The following is a 22,016-nucleotide window of genomic DNA, read 5'->3' on the forward strand; positions in this document are numbered from 1 at the left end:
TGCATGATCTTAGGGGGAGCCTATTGGAGTTTGTTGATGTTTATTTATTCCTTTGCATTGACTACTTTTCAAATTCATATGTTTCCATCAATGCCAAAGGGGAAGATAGTTGGATATTGTTGCTGCTAGGATATGTTGTTTTCATTGATGTCAACATATTCCTATGTTTTGGTATTGCAAAGAATTGTTTTGGTGATTTGGTGCATGTAGTGAGTTGATTTGGTTGGTTTATCTATTTGGGATACTAGAATACTTCATTTCTTATTGGTTTCAGTGATCCAAAAATTTACTTGATCATATCATTTGATCCGGTTTTAGGTTTGGTCTTTTTGTTCAGTGGCTAGCAAAGTCTGGTGTTTGATCTGGTGAGCTCTGGTATGATGATATCTTGTGTTGCAGATTTGGGAGAATGTTTTTTATGTCTGTGTGTATCTTCTTTTCAAATGGTTCATGATTTGGTACTTTGGAAGCTATCTTTCTTACCCAAGTTGTTGTTATGGAGTGTTCTTGAACGTTAGCGTGATGATCGATGGAGATTTGTATAAGTGGTGTTGGTAAAACTATTGCGGATGGTTCTAACGTGCTTCTTGATGTTTCCTAATCATGTCCTATTTGTCTTGGTGGTTTGCATCGATTATTGTGTGAGTTCTTGATGATCTTCTTGGTCTAGTGCTAATCTTCATGTTGTGGGGTATTTTGGTGGTATAACATATTACAGTTGATCTTGGTGAGATTTACTGTGGTGGTGCATGTTTGAGGAGTTGATTTAGGTACATGTTATGATTTCTATGATATTGTTTTGGTCTGGTGGTTGATTTATGTTTCGTGTGATGTAATTTTGTAATTAGGTGTTGTGGGTTTGGTTGACCTTGTAGTCAAGGTTGATGATTTGTATAAATGGGTGTAATATTCATGTAATTTGGTGTCGAGGTGTTGAGTCTGCATTATCAAAGAGTGGTGTATGAGTGAACAAGTGAAATCATCTTTCAGTGTGGTGTTTTGAGTAGACATTGGTGAAGAGAAGACATTTGAGCTTAACCAGAATTGTCATTAGGCATTAGCATATGCTATTATTGCAGTTTACTCTTTTTGGATTGTTTGTAAGGTAGTGAGTCTTCCCTAAGGGTTGGAGCCATCTAGGTCATTGTAATTTGAGTAATGAGCTCTAGGTAGTGTGCCAAAATGCATGTACATTCTCTATTGAAATATTTACACATACTATTACAGAGTATCATCTCATTGTGGGTAGGTTCCCACCGTGGTTTTTCCCTTAACCGAGTTTTCCATGTCAAAAATATTGGTGTTATGTGTGTTGTTATTGTTGTTACCTTTTTTTGTTGCATTTGATTAGATCTGAGATTGTGTTTAATTGTTCTAATTTGGTGAAAATTGATTCAATTCCCATCTCATTTTTCCTTCTTGTTGTTTCCAATAAGCAGTATCAAAGCTAGTTCCTCCGGAAGAAGCTTAACCTCTTGAGGAGATCCAGGACGGTAGCTAATGTGCTTAAGAAGGAGAGTCCTAAATTTGATGGAAATAATTATACTGTCTGGAAAGACCAGATGGAAGTTAATTTGAACTATCTTGGTGAAGATTATTGGAAGATTACAAAGAATGTTTACAATTTTCCTCCGAAAGGACCAATTACTACTGATGAGATCAAGGAAGCTAAACATAAAATAAGTGCTAAGGAAGCATTGTTGAGTGTTTTGACCGATTCAGAGATGACTAATGTGATGGGACTTTAGACTGCACATGAGATATGGAAAAAGCTTGAGGTCTTTTATGAAGGAGATGCACAAGTTAAAGTTGCTAAGTTACAGAGTTTGAAAGGAAAATATGAGACATTAAAGATGGGAGAAGATGAGAACATAACTTCCTTTATGGCTAAAGTGAGTGAGCTTGTTATGAACATTAGATGTGTCGGTGGAACTCTTGAGGAAGATGAGATTGTTGCTAAGGTATTGAGATCTAGAGTGTGACTATTGTGACAAGAGATATGTTGGTTGTTAAGCTGGCTACATTTGAGCTGAGCAAATTTGGAAAATCACATGATAAATTTGAGACTACATTTAAAGCCTTTGTATCTAGGAAGCAACTGTATGATCCAGGAGAGATTTCATCCAGGGTTTCAAGATATGAAAGAGAGATGAGAGATATGGAAGAATAGGAGAAAGAATTGGATGGGGTTTGTTAAGAAGAATTGATGAGGAGTTAATTGACTTCATGATTGATGTTGATTGAGTAGTTAGCTGAGTTGACTGATTTGTTAAGATAATTGATTGGATTGTTAAGTGAATTATGAATCTATTAAAGTGGGTTGATTATGAATGGAACTCAAAGTGAGTGGCAATTAAGAGAAGGAATTAATTATCTATTTAAATATAAAAACAATTGAAATATGTTCATGAGTCAAGAAACAAATAAATAAAATAGTGATTTTATTTATTTTACAAGAGTTTAATTTTTGAAAAGTGAGGGAGTAAGTAAATTGAAGTATCTATTTAATCATACAAGAATTAGCTAATTAAAAAATTAAAAAAATTATTTAGTTATGAGAGAGAGAGGGATATTTAATTAAATAATTATAATCATTTAATAAATTTACATGTTGGAAGAAAAATACAATGATTAAATAATAAAGATTATTTAAGTATTTGTGCAAGAAAGGATTAATAATTAATAAAATTATTTAATAATGGAATGAGAAATTTTGAGTTTTGAATTTGAACTAGAGGAATGAATTTATATTAATTAAATTATTAAATTAATTTAATTAATTGAGATGAAAATTAGTAAAAGTGTTGCTAGTAGGTGTTGGACAATTTTTGGTGTCTACATTTTTCCCCTCTTTGAGACAATATGATTTTGAGCATTGTTTCAAAGAAAAATTATTAAAATTTTGCTCAAGTATGCCCCAGTGGTATTGAAATATTATGGTTCCCCCTTGATACATTGGGCAATTTTTTTTAAAATGAAGTCTAATTTGTCAATAATGTGTTTTGGAATCATTAAACACATTTATGTTCAAAATTTGTATTCATAGGCTCAGATTATAGTGTCTAGGAGGTCAATTGTATCATGATTAGTACAAGGGTCCCCTTAGGTCTCACTTACCCTATAAATAGGTCCTTGTAGGGTTTTTGTCTTCATTTGGGCATGTCAACTTTGGATAATTCAAGCAGAGGAGTGAGTGGATAAGCTATTGTTGTGGATCTATGGTGGGCATCAAACGTGAGGAGCATCAAATAGAGTGATATGGGACCTCCATGCAACTAGCAGAGGCAAGTTTGGTAGTGAGTACCCCTTTTGACTTTGTCATTTTTGCATGTGTGATCTCTATTTTTAACAAGATGTAGGATATGAGAAATTGTTGTGCATCATAATTATGCACGTAAGTGATGCAATTGTAGTTTAAGCATTGCAATTGTGATATTTTTACCACAAAAGTTATAAATGCCACATTTGACTATCTTGTCTATAATACCACATTCATAGGTTTAAATTGATGTTGTATTGTATGAAAATGGAATCGGGTAGAATTACAACCTAAAACACTTTCATACAAACATTGGAATATGAAAGCACTTAGAGGAGAGATCCTCTTTGACTAATTCTTGTGAAAGAGAGTCAAGGCAAACTTTTAGGGTTTCTATTCCTTTGTTGCTAAGAAAGAGAATATGAAAAATATGGGAATATAAAACTATGTAGAGAAGATGAATACAAATGACTAAAACTCTTGGAATCCAAGAACACCGAGAGGGGGGTGAATCAGTGTTCTACCAGTATAATCAATTTTAACCTTATTAACAATGCAATTTAGTAACCGGTAAACATGAATGAATATAACAACAAATATAAATGAATAAACCACAAGAGCATACACCATAACACAGAGATTTATATGTGGAAAACCTCAAAGAGGAAAAACCACGGCGGGATTGGAGACCCACAATATCTATCCACTGGCCAGATGAATAAATATTACAATAGGGGCTTGCACATGTAGGAAGGCCAACAACCTAGAGCACACTATTCATCACAAAAGGAGCCTAACTGACTACAAACACCACATATGGAGTTACAAACAAAATTTTGAACTCTAAGAGCACATCTGCTATGTTGGATGAGTTCCAGTTAAAGCACAGTCTGTACTGGTTTACATTGTGTCCTTCCTTACCGGTATCCTGCTTCACTTCCCAAACCTCTAAACCAAAATCCAAGACCGACTACAGAATATTACATTCATATTATGTCGATCAATATTGCTCATACAACATTACATTCCATTACCTTCTTATGCATCCTTATTTATTACCAAAATAACCTAACCAAACTGACTTAAATACCCTTCCCAAACACAAACTTAAATGCCTTATGTCAGCTTACAAAGATATTACAATTTATTTACATGTCGGCCTAAGCAAAAAATAAATTCATTAAACTTCAAGACTGGTACCTTTAATCATTTCTGTATAGACTTGTTAGATCAATCTTCTGTGTCAACCTCATATATCGGTTCCTAGATTGTCGGTTTCCCTTTCCTACTGGTGTTGGTTCCTTGTGTGTCGGATGATTGAATGTCAATTGCCACACAATGAATACCGGTGAGTATCGGTTAAGTGACCAACCCAAAATGGTGTGTGTTTCCATCAATGACAACACAAATAAGTCAGGTGAGTGTCAATTTCCAACAATCTTCCCCTTTGGAATTGATGGTAACACTCATGTGAAAAATGAATCACTAAAGTGTTGTTCTGGTTCCCTACCAAAAACTCCAAAACTGATCTCAAAAACCATTGGAAGACTACTCCCCTTGAGCTATACATTACTTCTCATGTCTCTAGACATTTTTCACATCAACCTCTCCCCCTTTGACAACAATGCCAAATCCAGGGAAAATGAATCAAAGAAATGAAATTTTGTACAAACCAAAATGAGATTACCAGATCTAGATATACTTGAAAATATCCGGGTAAGCATTCTCTAAAAATCCTAAATATACATCCCAACCTATCTTCAATATGCTCAAAATGCATACAAAACCATTAAGACTATATGCATGAAGCTCTTCTTCTAATAGGTTTGTTAGAGTAGGTTTATTCATTAACTCTATGATTTCCCTCTTATGAAGTAACATAGTGTTCAACCGGGGACACACCAAACCTCTTGATTATCTTGCACGTGGGATTAACCTATCCATGTCCTTCTCTAATCCAGAAATATCAGACTTTTATCAAAATTTGACCATCAATAGTACTAATCAGTGTCTGAGAACCATCAAAACTGTTAGCCAAAAGATCTAACTGGGCCTTTTCTGCCTTCAATTTCACCTCAAGGTCTATCGTTAGTCTTACGATGTTAGTACATGACCTATATATATTTCTACACTCATTTAGAGCCACATCAATCTTTGATATCTCATATGTCAGCTTGGCCTTGTCAAATGAAATCATGCTATCACAAGTGACTTTTCAGGCTGCATTATATCGCTCAATCAACTGTCGATTGATACCTATTGAAGAGTTTTAAACTCTTTGGAAACTTTTTCAGTCAAACCTTTCAGTTTTCTGGATGGACTACCAGTCTGATCTACCTTATATTCTGGTGCAAGCTACTATGAAACCTGAATGATCTGCTCAATAAATTGCTTGTCTTCAATCCCTTCCTTCCTTAACTTTTGAGTTGCAACATACATCAACTCAAAACTACTCAGCTGCTCAATATTCTTCTATGCAAAATCAACTTGACCAGATGATTCAAGTGCCAACAATGAATGACTATCCAAAATCTTCCATGAAGATTCAGCCTCAAAACTTGCACCGGTGGCTTCACCACTTGGTGCAGTAATCTTTTCAACCTTAACCTCTTTAGTATGTACATTTGGTGTTTGAGTTTCAATATCCTCAACTTACTTATTTCCTATTTCCACATCAGTGAGCTCTATATCTGAAATGATCTATTTTGGTGTATCCTTCTTATCATGTACAGTATCAATGTTATCTACCGGTATCTCTATATTAGGTACAAGTGGTTCTACCGGAGGAATATCCTCAATTAGTTTTTGATCCAAAACCAGTGTATCCATTCCCAATATACCTTTCCCCTTATCATCTACCAGTATATCTGGAGTGTTAGACATTTGAGAGACTTCTGGTGATGTAAAGAATCCTGGTTTATCTACAAAGAATTTTACCCAAGCCTCATGTGTCTCCTTAACTATCTCATTCACTCTACCCACCATGAGACTCACATGTCGGTGTTTGCTTCAAAAAATTGATTTATTAGCAAACTCTAAATACTATTGCATCTCTTCATCAATTATAGCACCACACATAGTTAACAATTCTTGTACCTTTATATGTGTATCCTCTTCAACTGCAGATAACCTTCTAGCATCTAGTTTACTATACAAATATGTCGGTATCTATTTTTCAATCTCTAAAAGTGCCTTCTTATATATATCTAAGTATAAAAAAAATAATTCATCTATCTCCATTTGCTCCTTATCATCTATATGTACATAGTAATGTTGTATATTACTCAAAATTCCATCTTTAGTGATTTGATCAATCAACTCAGCAACTGAAAGAGGAGGAATGACTTCAATACTCTTACCAGATTTGAGAGAAATATCTACATCTAATTTCTTCTTCTTGCCAAGAGTAGAAGTAGACTCCTTAATCAATTCCTCTTCTTTGTGGGCTTCCTCTCCTTCGAGATTTTCTTTGGTGCTACCAGAGGGGTAACCTTCACTTTCTACTTCTTTACATCCTCAGCCTTCTTCCTTGGTATCTTGATAAAAAAATTAGGAATCTGTGAGGGCACAACATCAGTGTTAGAACTGGATATAACAAGGGCAATATAAGTTTCCAGTTTATTCCTCTTTACTACACCCTTGTTGGTTGTTGCTACTGGTGGAGCCTGTACTGCTGCCGGAGATGACCCTTCAGCTAGTCCAATAATCTTCTTTATCTCAATGGACATCTTCTATATAGCTTCCCCAACCTTCTTGATATTTCCTTCCCTTTTCTTCTTACTTAATCCAATTTCAACTTCAGTTTCTTTTTTCGTAGTAGTCCCAAAGGCTTTCTCTACTTCATCTACCAAGGAATCAATAAGAGTCTTGGCATACTAGTCCAACATCTCATAATCTACCTCATAGCCCAATTCAGTTATCCAAATCTTCCTAGGTTGTACTGCCTTCATCAGTGTTTCATCCATTTTCACCATAAAATAGAATTCAATTGAGTACTTATCTACAATATGTTTTGGAACTCTTTCTCTCTTCTTCATTGCCTTCTGGAATGATTTGAAATAACCCCAAAGAATGGAGTCCCTATCCTTTTCCTGTCCCATATTCCTTATAGCATCTTTGATTTGTTTTTCTACTAGTATATCAAATGCCCATTGAGTCTTACCGGTTCTGGGTGACTCATTCAGAAAGAAAAGCATTAAATAGACAACAAGGTTACCATATCGAAAAGTACCCTTCTTCTCACCCTTAATCTTTCTTAAGTTTATTATCAACTCATCACACATCCATTGACATAGATCTAGCTTTTCATTCTACTTAATCATTTTGTGAGTATAGAAAATGCATGAACTGGAAATAGAGTTCAACTAATTTGATTGGGTTACCTTGTAACTGATGATCATGCTTGCAAATTGAACTGCTTTGTCTCTAATAGTACTGATTCTCATAGATTGGTAGTCAGATGTTGCACTAATCAACTTTTCCACCTTATTGTTACATATCTTCTTCCTACCAAGGGTTGGACCAGTTTGGGGTAAAATGGTGATCGCACAAATTACCTCCTTAGTGATCTTGTGGGGCTGGTTTAGCCATATGAATTTTCCATGGACTCGGCTCAATGCATACCGAATCAATTCATCCTCAAATTTCAGCATATCCAAAATGTCAGTAAAACCCTGATCCTTCAGAATTTGAAATTCCGGTTTCATCAACCCATCCTGGCTCACCAAAGTGCCAATATACTTGTTCTTGATCTCAGCAGAACCCAAATCCTCCAAAGTATAGTGAATGTATGCATGAACATCTTCGACATACAAAACTCCTTCAAGAACACCAGAAAATGTGCCACCCAAATGATTAACCTTCGCAATCTTAGGGCATTTCTTGAAAATAGGGCATGGATGATCCTTGATGTCGACAACAACAAGGGTAGCCACACCTGTTGAAGCGGAAGATGATCCAAAAGCCATTGCAAACAAGGTTGGCTTGAAAAATTGATAAAATACCTCACAACCTTCGCTAGTGAAAGATCTTGAAAATCCACTTGAGAATGCATTGGAGTTCACTTGAAATTATTTTGATCGCCTTAAATCGCCTAGCGCTCACTCTTTTTCACTCTGAATGCAGTGTGATCGAAAATGAACCAATATTTCCTTTTTATTCTACGAAAAAACCCTAATCTCTCTTTGACATTAATGCATGCCAGTATATCATACGAGATTCAAAATCCATTATCTTAGCATTGGTGAATCTCTAGACTAACTTTACCAATATCCAAAGTAGGCTTTTAGACCTCTACCGGGGGCAATGCAAGATCTGTCAATAATTTGCCTCCCCCTAAGGCTAATGCCTTAATTACTAGATAAGTTTCCTGTCGGTGCAGGAACATTCTGCTATGCCAGTTGAGTAACCTGGTTGATTGTCTTTGTCGGCCGATCTTTAGATTTCCTAATCATTTCCTCTCATGCTCCTTCCAGATGTCTTCAACCTTTTATTTTCCTTTCTCATCATTTCCTACCAAATTTTTCTTGCTTTTGCAATATTTGGCAATATGTCCTATTTTGTTGCATGCATAGAAAGTGACATTATTTCTCTAAATTGCCTTGTTGAGTCCTTGACCATTCTTCGACCTACATTGATTAGCCATATGCCCTAACTTTCCACATGCATGACATCTGACATTCATTCTACAATCTTATGTCCTATTACCATACTTATTACATTTTGAACATTGATCGGGAACTACATTGTTGTTCTGATTTGCTCTCTTTCTGCATTGACTTGCTCTATGACCAAACTTATTACAAACAAAGCATTTACCATTAAATTTTTGTGCATTGAGTTACCTTACCAATGATTTTTTATTCTAGTTGTCTAGTGGATTTCCCTGATTTGCAATACCGGAGCTTTCTCCATACTCAAAACCAGGACCTCTAGTGTCTCTAGTGTCTCTTTGATCCTTCAATAATTTATGAAGCCTTGCAAAACTGACCCTGAAATTTTCTTTGTATTCATTTGCAGCATCCAAATCACTTCTTAGGATTGACATCATTCTTTCTAGCTCTTGCTCATTGTTATGTTATTGTACCAACTCAATCCTCAACACATCACTCCCATGCGCTAACCTAATGCATTCCTCATATCTGTCTTTCAAAGATTTGCTAATATTTTCTTCATTGTTCTTTCGGTCTTCAATCTCCTTGGACATCCTCATAGTCATGGCTTGCATTTCATTCTTCATCACACTAATCTTCTAACTCAGTTTCAAACATTTTTCCTTAAGGGAATCCTTCTCTTCATCATCTGGATTTTGAAAAAGTTCCTTCCTTTTAGCTTGAACAGATGACAACCTCTCCTATAAGGTAAGAATGAATTCCTTTATAGAGTTCAATTCATCTTGCAACTTCAAGTTCTCCATCCTTTTAGCATCATAGTCCTCAAGTGCTACTTCAAGTTGTTTCTGTAGACTCATCTCAATGGATTCTGAATTCAAGATCTTCCTCAAGCTGTTAGACTTACTCCAAGGTACCAAGCTCTAATACCAATTGTTGGAATCCAACAAAATTGAGAGGGGGGGTGAATTAGTGTTTTGCTGGTATAATCAATATTAACCTTATTAACAATGCAATTCAGTAACTGGTAAACATGAATGAAAATAACAACAAATAGAAATGAAGCAACTACAAGAGAATACACCATAACACAAAGATTTATATGTGGAAAACCTCAAAGAGGAAAAACCATAGTGAGATTGGAAACCCACAATATCTATCCATTGGCCAGATGAATAAATATTACAATAGGGGCCTGCACATGCAAGAAGGCCAACAACCTAGAGCACGCTTCTCATCACAAAAGGAGCCCCACTGACTACAAACACCACATATGGAGTTACAAACAAAATTTTGAACTCTAAGAGTGCATCTTCTATGTTGGATGGGTTCCAGTTAAAGCATAGTTTGTATCGGTTTACACTATGTCCTTCCTTACTGGTATCTTGCTTCACTTCCCAAACCTCTAAACCAAAATCCAGGACCGACTATAGAATATTACATTCACATTCTGTTGATCAAGATTTCTCATACAACATTACATTACATTACCTTCTTATGCATCCTTATTTATTACTAAAATAGCCTAACAAAACTGACTTAAATACCCTTCCCAAACACAAACATAAATGCCTTATGTCGGCTTACAAAGATATTACAATTTATTTACATGTCAGCCTAAGTAAAAAATAAAGTCATTAAAAGTCAAGACCAATGCCTTTAATTGTTGCCGTGTAGACCTACCAGATCAATCTCCTATGTCAACCTCATATACTGGTTCCTAGATTGTCCAAATAAAGGTTGCAACCTGATATAGGGTATGTACTAATAATCAGGAGGAGCTCCCAATTCCATATAATCACAAGAGTAGGACTAGATGCTTGACATTATGCTATCAGTTAGATGATGGTGATCATGGTGAATTGGTTGAATAGATTGGAATACTAAGAGGGGGGGCAAATTAGTATTCCCACAGATTATAAAACTTTCCACAACTTCTTAACCTTTTACTGATATATCAATTTCATCAATTAATCTCATAAACATGAAATAACAAATACATAATAAATAAATAACAAAGCCACAAACAAAATACTAAATTTTATACGTGGAAAACCCAAATGGGAAAAATCACGAAGAGTGTTATCTCTTAAGATAATATAACTAGCTATATGGTGTTTACAAAAAGGGTGGCCATTGCCAGATTATAAAAGAGGCTCACTGTCGGAATACTCACTACAATATAAAATGGTTAATTGAGGAAAATTATATCTCCAAATGCATGAAATCAGATCCAAGATAAGATCAAATAACTACTCACCAAAGACTCACAGCTAATCTGGTAAAGGATCATTGTACCACTTCCTCTAGCAAATCTGGTAAAGGTTTACTGCACCACTAACCACAACTCTACATACTCCTTACTCTATCAACACATACTCCACCAATTACATTCTGCACTTCTTTTATCTCACTTCCACACGCTCACTTTTCTTACATACATCTTCTATGTATATATATCGAAAATCTTATACATCGAGATAATATGTTGGCCAAGCATAATAATGTGTTGCTCGGATCAACAGGTTATCCAATAAATCCTTAGCCAAGAACATGATAACAAAGTTAGCCTCCACATTATCTCCTACACACTTCTTTTTCTCAATTCATACACCTTAATTACTAAACAAAACAAGGGTCTATCGGACCCATAGATACAGACCCATAAGCACAAAACTCCAAGCACAACAACTCCTAACTCCAACATACAACTACCACATATATCATGAATGCCAAAACATGAATCATGATAGATACAATCAGATATAACTAATATGACTGATACCAAAAATCACACAACTGATACTGGAACACACATCTGAAACCAAGACTAGAATAAGCACACCTCAAAATTTCAGAGATGAGGATCTTCTAAAAATAACTCCAATAGATCAACTATGTCTCATATCACATACATAGTTATGTTCCACTGATATTCAACCAATACCAAAACTGTTTCAAACAATATACACCTTTCGATACAAACCATATAACCAGATTTGAAATCAATGACAACAATGACAATATTCACACAAGTCTAACAATCTCCCCCTTTTTCATTGATGGCAAAACATCTCAAAAAAAGAATAACGCATGAAACTCAAAACTCCCCCTTACCCATATGATTGATATCTCCAACACACTACCTATCCCTATATCTTCATTTCTTTCCATTCCTTTTTCTCTCCCCATTTGACAACAATGACAAAGGGTGCCTTCAATTCAAGACAAAAAGAAAAGAAAATGTCAAAACTGTATACCAACCCAAAAGAATTCTCAACTGCACTTCTTTTGAAATATTTTCTTGTACTTTTCCTTTAGATCCAAAAGAAGAACCTCCCAAGAATGAATAGTTAGTTTGATGCTAACTAATAAACTTCTACACTCCACCAATAAGTTAACAGCATGAGAAAAGTTGTCTAGACCAAATGGATTTTTCTCATATTCAACCACACTCTTAAGAAGTGTTGAGAAATGTTCTAATTTTGCTTCAATAATCTCCTTTACCTTCTAGAAAATACTCACATAATCTTATCTTTGTCTTTGCAGAAATAACAATTTAGTCTGAAGAGAATTCACTTTTTTCCTCTACTCTCCATCCTTGTCACTCAAAAAATCAAATGACTTACCCAAGGAGATCAATTCTTCTTCAAAATCATCAATTTTTTCTTTATGTTTCACCATAGTAGCCGGCCATGAAAGATAATATATGTACACCTTGCTTACATTGTTGATACAAACTCTCATTTCTTCCATGCATTTTAATAAGGCCCTTTGTGCATTATTGAAATTCTCTAGCATACTCTGCATATCACCACCATAATTTTCTTCTAAAACTTCTACATTAACAGGTTGCTCAATTAATTTCTCTTTAACAATATGAGACAAGGACTCTAAAAGCATATCACAAACATCTTCAAGCTTGTTATTGTTCTAGACCAAATGATCCATTAGGACACTCTCAATCCTATCTACCTAAACAGAAGTCAACCAAATATTTCCAATGTTCCTTATTCCATCTACACTTCTAATGATCTCCGGTAAATTATACTCATCATTAGATTCATATTCCTATCTTTTTGTTTTGCAACAAAAATTTCTCCCTTAGCCATAGGGGATTTCGGATCTTAAATTACAATAATGTCTTTATCCTTCTGATCCTTCTTTTGCTTCTTAAATTTTGAGGCACTAGAAAGCATGGAATCTCTCCTTTTCCTCTTTCCATAGGAAGAACCTTTGCTAGCAGAACCAATAGCAAGGGATACTAGACCGATACTCCACACATCCAAAAATGAATTGAAATAGGTATTGCATGCATCCTCTCTTTTATCTAACCTATTCAAATATCTAAAGATTTGCTTGTCAACCATGACACCAAATTCCCATATCACATCCTCCTTAGCCATAAGGGATCCTAGACATTACATGGTGAAACATACAAGCAATGATCCAAACTAAAAAGGGTAACCTTTCTCTTTTCACATCTTGATATTCTCTAGCAATAAATCCCTTAACAGCTCACACAAGTTGAACACTCTATCTTCCATAACAAGCATATGTGTCATTTACATAGTAATAGACAAAGTGGAGCCTTCCCTATTTCTAAAATAAATCTTGTAATAAATTCCATACATAATAGATCTCACAATGGGGTTGCTAATTTTGTCAATAATCAAAGCTCTTTGATCACATGTTACACTAGTTAGGGTTTCAACTTCTTTAATTTTTATAGACTTCTTAATTAGCATGGATCCACTATTGCAAAAATCAGTAACAACTGAAATAACCTCCTTCATGATTGGATAAGGTTTATCCAGCATGATGCAATCATTCTGCACACGACTTATAATTAATCCAAACACCTCCTTCTCATCAAGCCAAGAAAACTCAGTACATAGATTCAGTCATTTATGCTTGAATTCATTAATCTTCTACAGGTTTGGATTACTCAAATTCTTTTCCAACTTTCTGATCTTCTCAGGGCTAAATTCATCTAGACATACCTTCTCCACAATCTTAAAGTTTCCACTACTTGATTCTCCAACGATCATCTTCGCTTCTATGACTATTGCTCTACTTTTTTGCTATACACTCTTATAATTTTTGCTTCTTCTCTCCAAACAACTCTTATTTGCATAATGACAAAAATGATCTTGAATTCCCAAATTTAACTCACCAAATTCTTCTAGTGTTTTTTACCAAAAAGTGTCTTATCGATGATGTCAGCAAAACACATTGAATTACCGAATAGCTTCTCCAACACATTCATGTCAAACCAATGACATGAACCAACTTAGAAGAGGGGACCAAAATACATATCTTGAAAACTTCCCCTGAGCCAAGGCAATATGCTCAGTTACTAGAGGAAGAGGTACCTACACTAGATTTCGGTATACCAGGCTTGCTTTCATTCTTCACCTCCTACTTTCTCCAAACCAAAACTTCCTTTTTTTTATTCACTGGCCTTGATTTCATTCTTCTCTGTAGACTTTTTCATATTTACATTTTTGCATTAATTAGCATAATGTCTGGATTGCTTGCACTTGTAATAAATTATGTTCTTTTGCACTAAGTTTTCTAAATGTATTCTAGATCTACACTGATTAGCTTTGTGACCATGATCATTTCATGCATAACAATATCCATGAAAGTTATTATTCACTTTATTTCCTTCAAGTAGATTGTGATTCTAACTCATAGAATAATTTCTATAGTAATTTTCCTTATGACCAAACCTTTTGCAATTGTAACACTAAATGCTTCTACATTTTGCAACCTTATGACCAAATCTATTGCATTGGAAACAATAACCATTAAATGATAGGTATCTTTTTGCATTTGATTGATGAAACGGTAGTCTTCTTGCATTAATACTTTGATTCTAGGTTTTTCTTCCATCTTCTAATTTCTTCTCTATTTCAACCTTAACTTCTTTTCTTTTTTCTTTGTCATTCTACTTTGAACATTCACCAGGTTGAAATCCAAGTCCAGACTTATCTAAATGAGATTTTTGCATGTTAATCAAATCTTCTAAGAGCTTGCTGCTATCAAGAACTTTACTGTCTTCCTTCAACTTCATCACTTATTTTTCTATCTTCTCACATTATTTAGTGGTATCTCTCAAGATAATATAACTAGTTATATGGTGTTTACAAAAGGGGTGGCTCACTACCTGATTACAAAAGTGGCTCACTGTCAGAATGCTCACTACAATATAAAATGGTGAAATAAAGAAAATTGCATCTCCAAATGCATAAAATTGGTTCCAAGGTAAGCTTAGATAACTACTCACAAAAGGCTCACACTTGATCTAGTAAAGGATCACTATACCACTGTCTGCAATGAATCTAGTAAAGGATAACTGCACCATTAACCACAACTATGCATGATCCTTACTCTGTCAACACACACTCAACTGATTATATTCTACACTTCTTCTATCTCACTTTCACACACTCACTTTTCTTACATACATCTTCTATATATATACCAGAAAGCTTATACACTAGGATAATATGTCGATCAAGCATAAATAATGTGCTACTTGGATCAACATGTTATCCAATAAAGTCTTAACCAAGAACATGATTGTAATGGCAGAAAAATGATGAGTGATAGATCAAGAGGAAAACTAACCCTTTCCCTCAAAGAGAGATGAGAGTCTCACTATTGATTATCCTTCAAGCACTTTCCACCATTACATTAGGAAGATAAGGGATAATTCACTAGATCCAATCTCCACACAAAGTGATAGATTGAATTATGAATGAATCAAGAATGTTAGGATGATCCATTCTTCCTGGATCTCATAGTAAAATGTTGAGATGAAGTTGCCCTACAAATCTGACAAAAAGTCATCCAAACCGTGGCGGGAATGTACACGATCCTCCAAAAAATCCACAAAATGAAAAGGGTTTTTTTGCCTTTGCAAATGAAGCCTGAATATAAAAGTACAGTTGTGCACCTACAACCTACATATAGAAAAGAGAGGGAGATGTGTTGGGATTGGGGGTTCGCCTTTAGGTCAAACCCCAGTTTTGGAATTAACCAAGTAATGAAAGAAAGTACTTGCAAGTAGATGTAAATGAAATACTGAATTGTAAACCACCTCAAGGGAGGTTGTAGTAGAAATGTTGATAGAAATGCTTGTGTGGAATTGTATGCTGAAATCAATCTCCTCTTCAATGGTTGAATCCTTGACTTGAATGTAACACCTAGCCTTGTGCTGGAAAAGAATGCTTGAATGCTTAATCACTTGTGCAACTTGAATCTCTCCAACTTCGACCTATCCAACTTATGAAAATGAGAGAGTGAATTCCCCCTTAAATACATATTGGTGGATTTGAATTTCATCATAGGTCGACATCGGGGAGGTTTCTCGCCCCAAGGCATAACCCACAAGGCATGCTCTAGGAAGGGTCCTACCCTGAAATAGGGTAGGGATAGGGGCACCATGCCCCTTTCTTGGGAGGAAAAGGGTTCCATGCCCTTGTCCAAGGGGGGAGAGTGGTGCCATGCCCCTGTCCTACCCCTTTCTCCAGGGCAAAATGCGGATGGGATGATGCAAAGGCCAAAGAAGAAGTTGTTTTCACAAGACGAGCACTCTCTGGTATCTAATCGGGCTAGAGGATTTGAGTTTTAATGTGTGAAGACCCTAATGCAGTCTAAAATTGCTAGGGTCAAAATTTTATGACACTACATTTAGCCCCAACTTTAGCGGGAGTATAATCGTATGCCAATACTATAGGTAAAGTACATGGAAATAAGATTGAAAGACTTTTACCACATCAAGGACGCAAGATAAACCAAGCCCCCAATAGACTTAGGATCTTACAACTTTGATTGACAAAGTAAAAGGGACTATTGAGAAGGGTAGAACCATGACTGCAAGTAGAAAAGTTCCCTTCACTATGAGTCATGAAAGAAAGGATAAAAAGATTACAAAGCAAAGAAAATTTCACTAAGTAATTCTAAGTATCGCAAGAAGGAAAGTATGAGAAAAGTGTATGCCCCCATGTTAAAGTGATCACACATACCTTATCAGGAGTTATTTATTTAAGGTGGGACACACCCAAGAGAGAGAGAAGAAAGGAGCACATTATCGCAAATATTTAGCCCCCAACCAAGGTATAAACCCAAGGATAATGAATATAAAACACGAGGTGGTGTCACTTTCCTCGGGGTCAGTATGTTGTATGATAACCCATGTATATCATGTATGTATGTGCATACAATAATCTTCATTCCCCAAAGAAGGACACTACTTTAGAAGAAATGGAAGAGAGGATGTATTTTGAGTCAACATGAAAAGAGACCAAGAAAAGGTCTCAATGCTTTGCATCATCCCCAGTTAGACATTAAGGGAGCAATAGAAGAATAGGGATACACATAGAAGAATGGTCACAAAGAGAAAGAAAAGAGAGAGAGAGAGAAAGAGAGAGAGAGATATGCAGTGCTAATGTCACTAATCTAGCATGACATCCACCTCCCGATCTTGCTGATCACTATTTTGGGAAGGCGAGCAACATGCTAGAGGAGTGATATCGAGTACAATAGATGTAGCTATCACAAGATCCAAACAAGGACTATTCTCATATTGTAAGTCACTTTGTTCAATTCTAGGAGCTATGATTAGGGTTTGTGAAAACTCATCTGATAAATTCTTGTCCATATCAACATACTCATACTCACTATCAGAAGCATTAGGATTTGTATTGCCATTATAAATAACATTTTCACCCATTTCTTTATCAAAGTTTAGAGAAAGAGGAGCAAGAAAACGAATAGGAGTAAAACCATTACATGTTTTATGCAACTTATGATTTTGAGATGTTGGTTGAACATCTTGCTTAGGAGAAAAGGGAATCATGTCAACTGTTGGAGTCTGAGGAGATTGATTATTTTGAGGGATAGCTTCACGAGCTCGAACACGGTGTCTTTGTCAGTGTTATCTCGCACAATGATTTTGTCAAGTCTTAGTGGAATGTTGAGAAGAAGGAGGAACACATGAAAAAGTAGGTATATTTCTCTCCTTGATAGTTGAAGGTTTAGGTTGAGGTTTTTTTGGTTGAACAATAGGAGAAGTAGGCCTCTTCTCTCGATAAGAGGAAGGAGGTGGAATCACGACATAGAAAGGAGGAATATTAGGTGTAGGAAGGAGACCAGGCCCATCATGAGGAGGAGGTATAGGTCTAACCTTAGGAGGAATATTGTTGTTCTCCTTAAGAGATGGTAAAGTCACATCCATAGGGGTAGGTGGACAATTTTCTTTGGGAGGGAGATTAGTTCTGTCTGAGAGAGGAAGAAGATCATCGTGAAGAATAATAGGAATGTCAAGTGTTGGAGATCTAGGTTGAATTAAGGATAAGATCATATCATTCTTCCATTTTTTATAAGACTGAAAAAGAGCATCACTCCTTGATGGAAGGAATTGAAATTGTTTAGGCCAAAAGAGATCAATAGGAACACCAGGGCTTCTTTTGGATGGATGAAATAAGTTATGGTTCATGGTTATGATTTATCCATTGTGAGGAAATTTAAGACACTTGTGGATTGGAGAAGTAATAGCCTTCATGGAAGATAGCCAATCATAGCCCAACTTCACATGAAATTGCTTAGAAGATGGTATGATAACAAAGTCAACATCCATGGATTTAGTATGAACTTCAACAGGAAGGGTGATAGAGCCAATGGTAGGACAAGAGAAGCCATCAAATAACTTCGCAACCATATTAGAAGAATCATAGATTGGCTTATGCAATCATAAAGTGAAAAGATACTCTTCAGTTATGACATTATCCATGCAAGAGGGATCAATCAGGGCACCACAACAAGGGATATCCTTAACCTTCGCAACTATGTATAAAGGGCCATCGGCTCTAATGGTATCACTAGGGTCAAATGTAATACAAGGATCCTTGAGTGTATCTTGTGTTTCTACCATATTAACCAAATTTGGATCCATATAAATGAATGCTTCAGAAGTGAGAGAATTAGGCACAATCTCAAAACTGTTAGAGGTATGAGATGGCAAGGGATCAGTGAAAATATTAATATTTTGATTAGGAAAAGCAACTTATTTATTCTCTTTATCATTCACACTACCACAAGATATAGTATTATTATCAATCAAGTCTTGAACCTTATTTTTAAATGCAAAATATTTCTCAGTATCATGACCAGGTTGACGGTGAAACTGGCAAAAGGAATTATTATCAAAATAAGGAGATTCAAGTTTGGAAAGATCAACTTGTTTTATAGGAGGAAGTTTGATAACATTGATATGCAATAACTGAGACATAATACTATGCAAACATTCATTCAAAAGAGTAAATTGTCTTTCTCTTTGGAAATAGGAGGCACACCTATTGTAGCATTCACATGGTTGTTGTTGATTGAATCATTGAACTTGATGAAGATTTTTATTGGTTTGAACTTTGCAAATGGTTGTTGAACACTCTCCCCCTTTTCACTCGGAGCCATAGGAGTGGATTGCTCCATTTGACTCACAACTAGTTGATAATTATGGAGTGTTGCGCACAACTACGGAAAGGAAGTAAACTCAAACAAAAGAAGCTTTTCCCTGATATCTTTTTGTAAATTAGAAATGAAAATTCTTTGAATATCATTATTAGGCACATGAAAATAAATTTGAGCATACAAATGCTTATATCTACCAACGAAATCAATCACTTTCTCTTTAACACCTTGTTTACAATGCATTAAATCAGTCAAAGTGATTTTAGGACCACTGTTGTTTTGAAATTGTTGGATGAAATCATTTGCTAGTTGTTGAAAGGAAGTGTTAGAAGAGGAAGGCAGAGAGCAATACCATTGTAAAGCCTTATCTCTTAGTGTTCTTGTAAATAGTTTTGCAAGCAATCTTTGATCATAGGAAAAATCAGTACACAAGGTTTGAAATGTTTTGACATGCATGAGAGAATCACCTTTTCCATTATAGAGTTCCAATTGAGGGAACTCAATATGTTTAGGTGGCACAACTTTAACAATATCAAGAGAAAGTTGGCTTGCAACATCAAAGGTGGGCACACTAAACTTGGATTGACTCATGGAAGCAATTTGTTGTTGTAACGAAGACACAATTTGGGCAAGATTGTTGATTGTCATTTCGGTGGAAGAACTGATGTTAGACATAGGTGATTGAGAAGATGGTGTGATGTTGTTGAAATAAGGCATGGACTAAGAATAAGGTGGTGGGATACTATGATAAATAGGCATTGGTGATGATAGGGTAGGAAAAGGGACACTTAAAGGAGGAATAAACTTGTTCAGGGAATTACCCCCTTGTTTCACACTGATTGGTTGAGGAATAATAGGAATTCTCATGGAAGACATAGGTAAAGATGGAGGATGAAATGAAGAAGAGGGATTTCCCCCATGACCTATGGTTGTAGGAATGAGAATTTGAGTTGAAGTAGCCATGATGTTAAATGTGAAAGTAGGAATACTAGTCATAGGATTGGTCAAAGGAATAGAGGAATTGACTTGTGTTGAAGGTTGTAAGTAACCTAGGGTTTTGACACAACTCTTGATAGGCATGACATTAAAATCAACAATATGTGCAATGCCATGCAATATATCAATTTCATTCTTATCACTTTGAATCATGTGCTTAAGACCTTCAATTAATGGAAGAGCTTTACTATTAGGGTATTCTTGGGGCATCCATTGTTGAAAGTTATCAAATTGATTGTCCAATGTACAAAGTTGATCTAAAGAAACCCTAGTTAAAGCTTCTTCTTCATCATGGGATCCATCAATGGGGTGAATAGGCACATGATTAGGATGACAAGAATTAGAATGATCCTCATTAAAGAAGTCACCCAAATTAAGCTCCATCTCCTTAGTAATTAAGCCTTGGGAAGCCTTAATTCTAATGCTTCGTCTAACGAGGATAGGATAGGTAGGACTAATAGTGGTAAAACTCATGCACTAGAGGGAAAATTTGAATTTTGAATTGTAAAACAAAGCTTACAAAATTGAGTAATGCAAAATTCAAGGAAATAATGATTACACAATTTGAACTTTGTTGGAGAAAAGGAAAGACACAATTTCCAAAAAAAATGAAAGGAAATTGGAATTTTAAAATTAGGACCAAGGGAACACCACTTAATTTTAAAATAAAAATTAGGGCAGACTATAATTAACCTCTTAATTTAAAAAAATATTCTTGAAAGTTGCAATGTTGAATTTTGAAGGTATTTTCGATTCTAGAGGGATCAAAAATCGATAAATCAACCAATCTTCTGGATTTAGGCTATTAAATACAATCATAACAGTCTCTCGTAATTTGGGCAAAAAAGTCAAGGACTATGGCGGGAACGCTCGCGGCCTGACAAACTTTTTTTGAAATTTTTAGGAATGAATATTATGATGATTTTAAAGCTAACCCCAAAAAATTGGCAAATTTTATGATTTCTAGATGAGCGAAATGAATGCACAAATGTGGAAATAGGACCCTATTAGGGTTTTGAAGAAAAAGACGAATTGTTTTCCTTTTTGAAAAGGGTCAAACCTAATGGATAGGGACACCTTGGAAAATGTTTAAAAATCTGAATGTTACTGAAATTGATTTGAAATTCACACAAAATCCAATTAATTTTAAAAATTAGGGTTTTATGACCTAACCACTCAATTTTGAAATTTGAATTTTGGGAAAAAGGGAGAAAATTGAAAATTTGAATTTTAGAATTGAAGACAAATCTGAGAACAGTCAGAAATCTGAAAATTAAATCGAAATCCAATTTTTGCACAAGTTCAAGATGATTTTGAAAATTAGGGTTTTTACAAGTAACCTCTTAATTTTTTAAATTTTAATTGCAAATTAAACAAGACAATGAGGAAATTGAATTTGACAAACAAAGCAATTTTCAGATCTAAGATAACCACAAGAATTTTTTACAAATCACAAGTTCAATTTTAATTTTAAAAACTAAGGTTTTTAATGATTTAACCACTAAGTTTGCAAAAATTTCAAACTTGTAAATGAAAAATATGAAATGTTGTTCAAAGGAAAGCATGCAAGACGTCGGGTTCACCAAAATTTAATGGTGGGAAAATGATGAGTCATAGATCAAGAGGAAAAATAACCCTTTCCCTCAAAGAGAGATGAGAGTCTCACTATTGAT

The sequence above is a fragment of the Cryptomeria japonica genome, chromosome 4, assembly GCF_030272615.1.
Source record: "Cryptomeria japonica chromosome 4, Sugi_1.0, whole genome shotgun sequence".
Classification (NCBI taxonomy): Eukaryota; Viridiplantae; Streptophyta; class Pinopsida; order Cupressales; family Cupressaceae; genus Cryptomeria; species Cryptomeria japonica.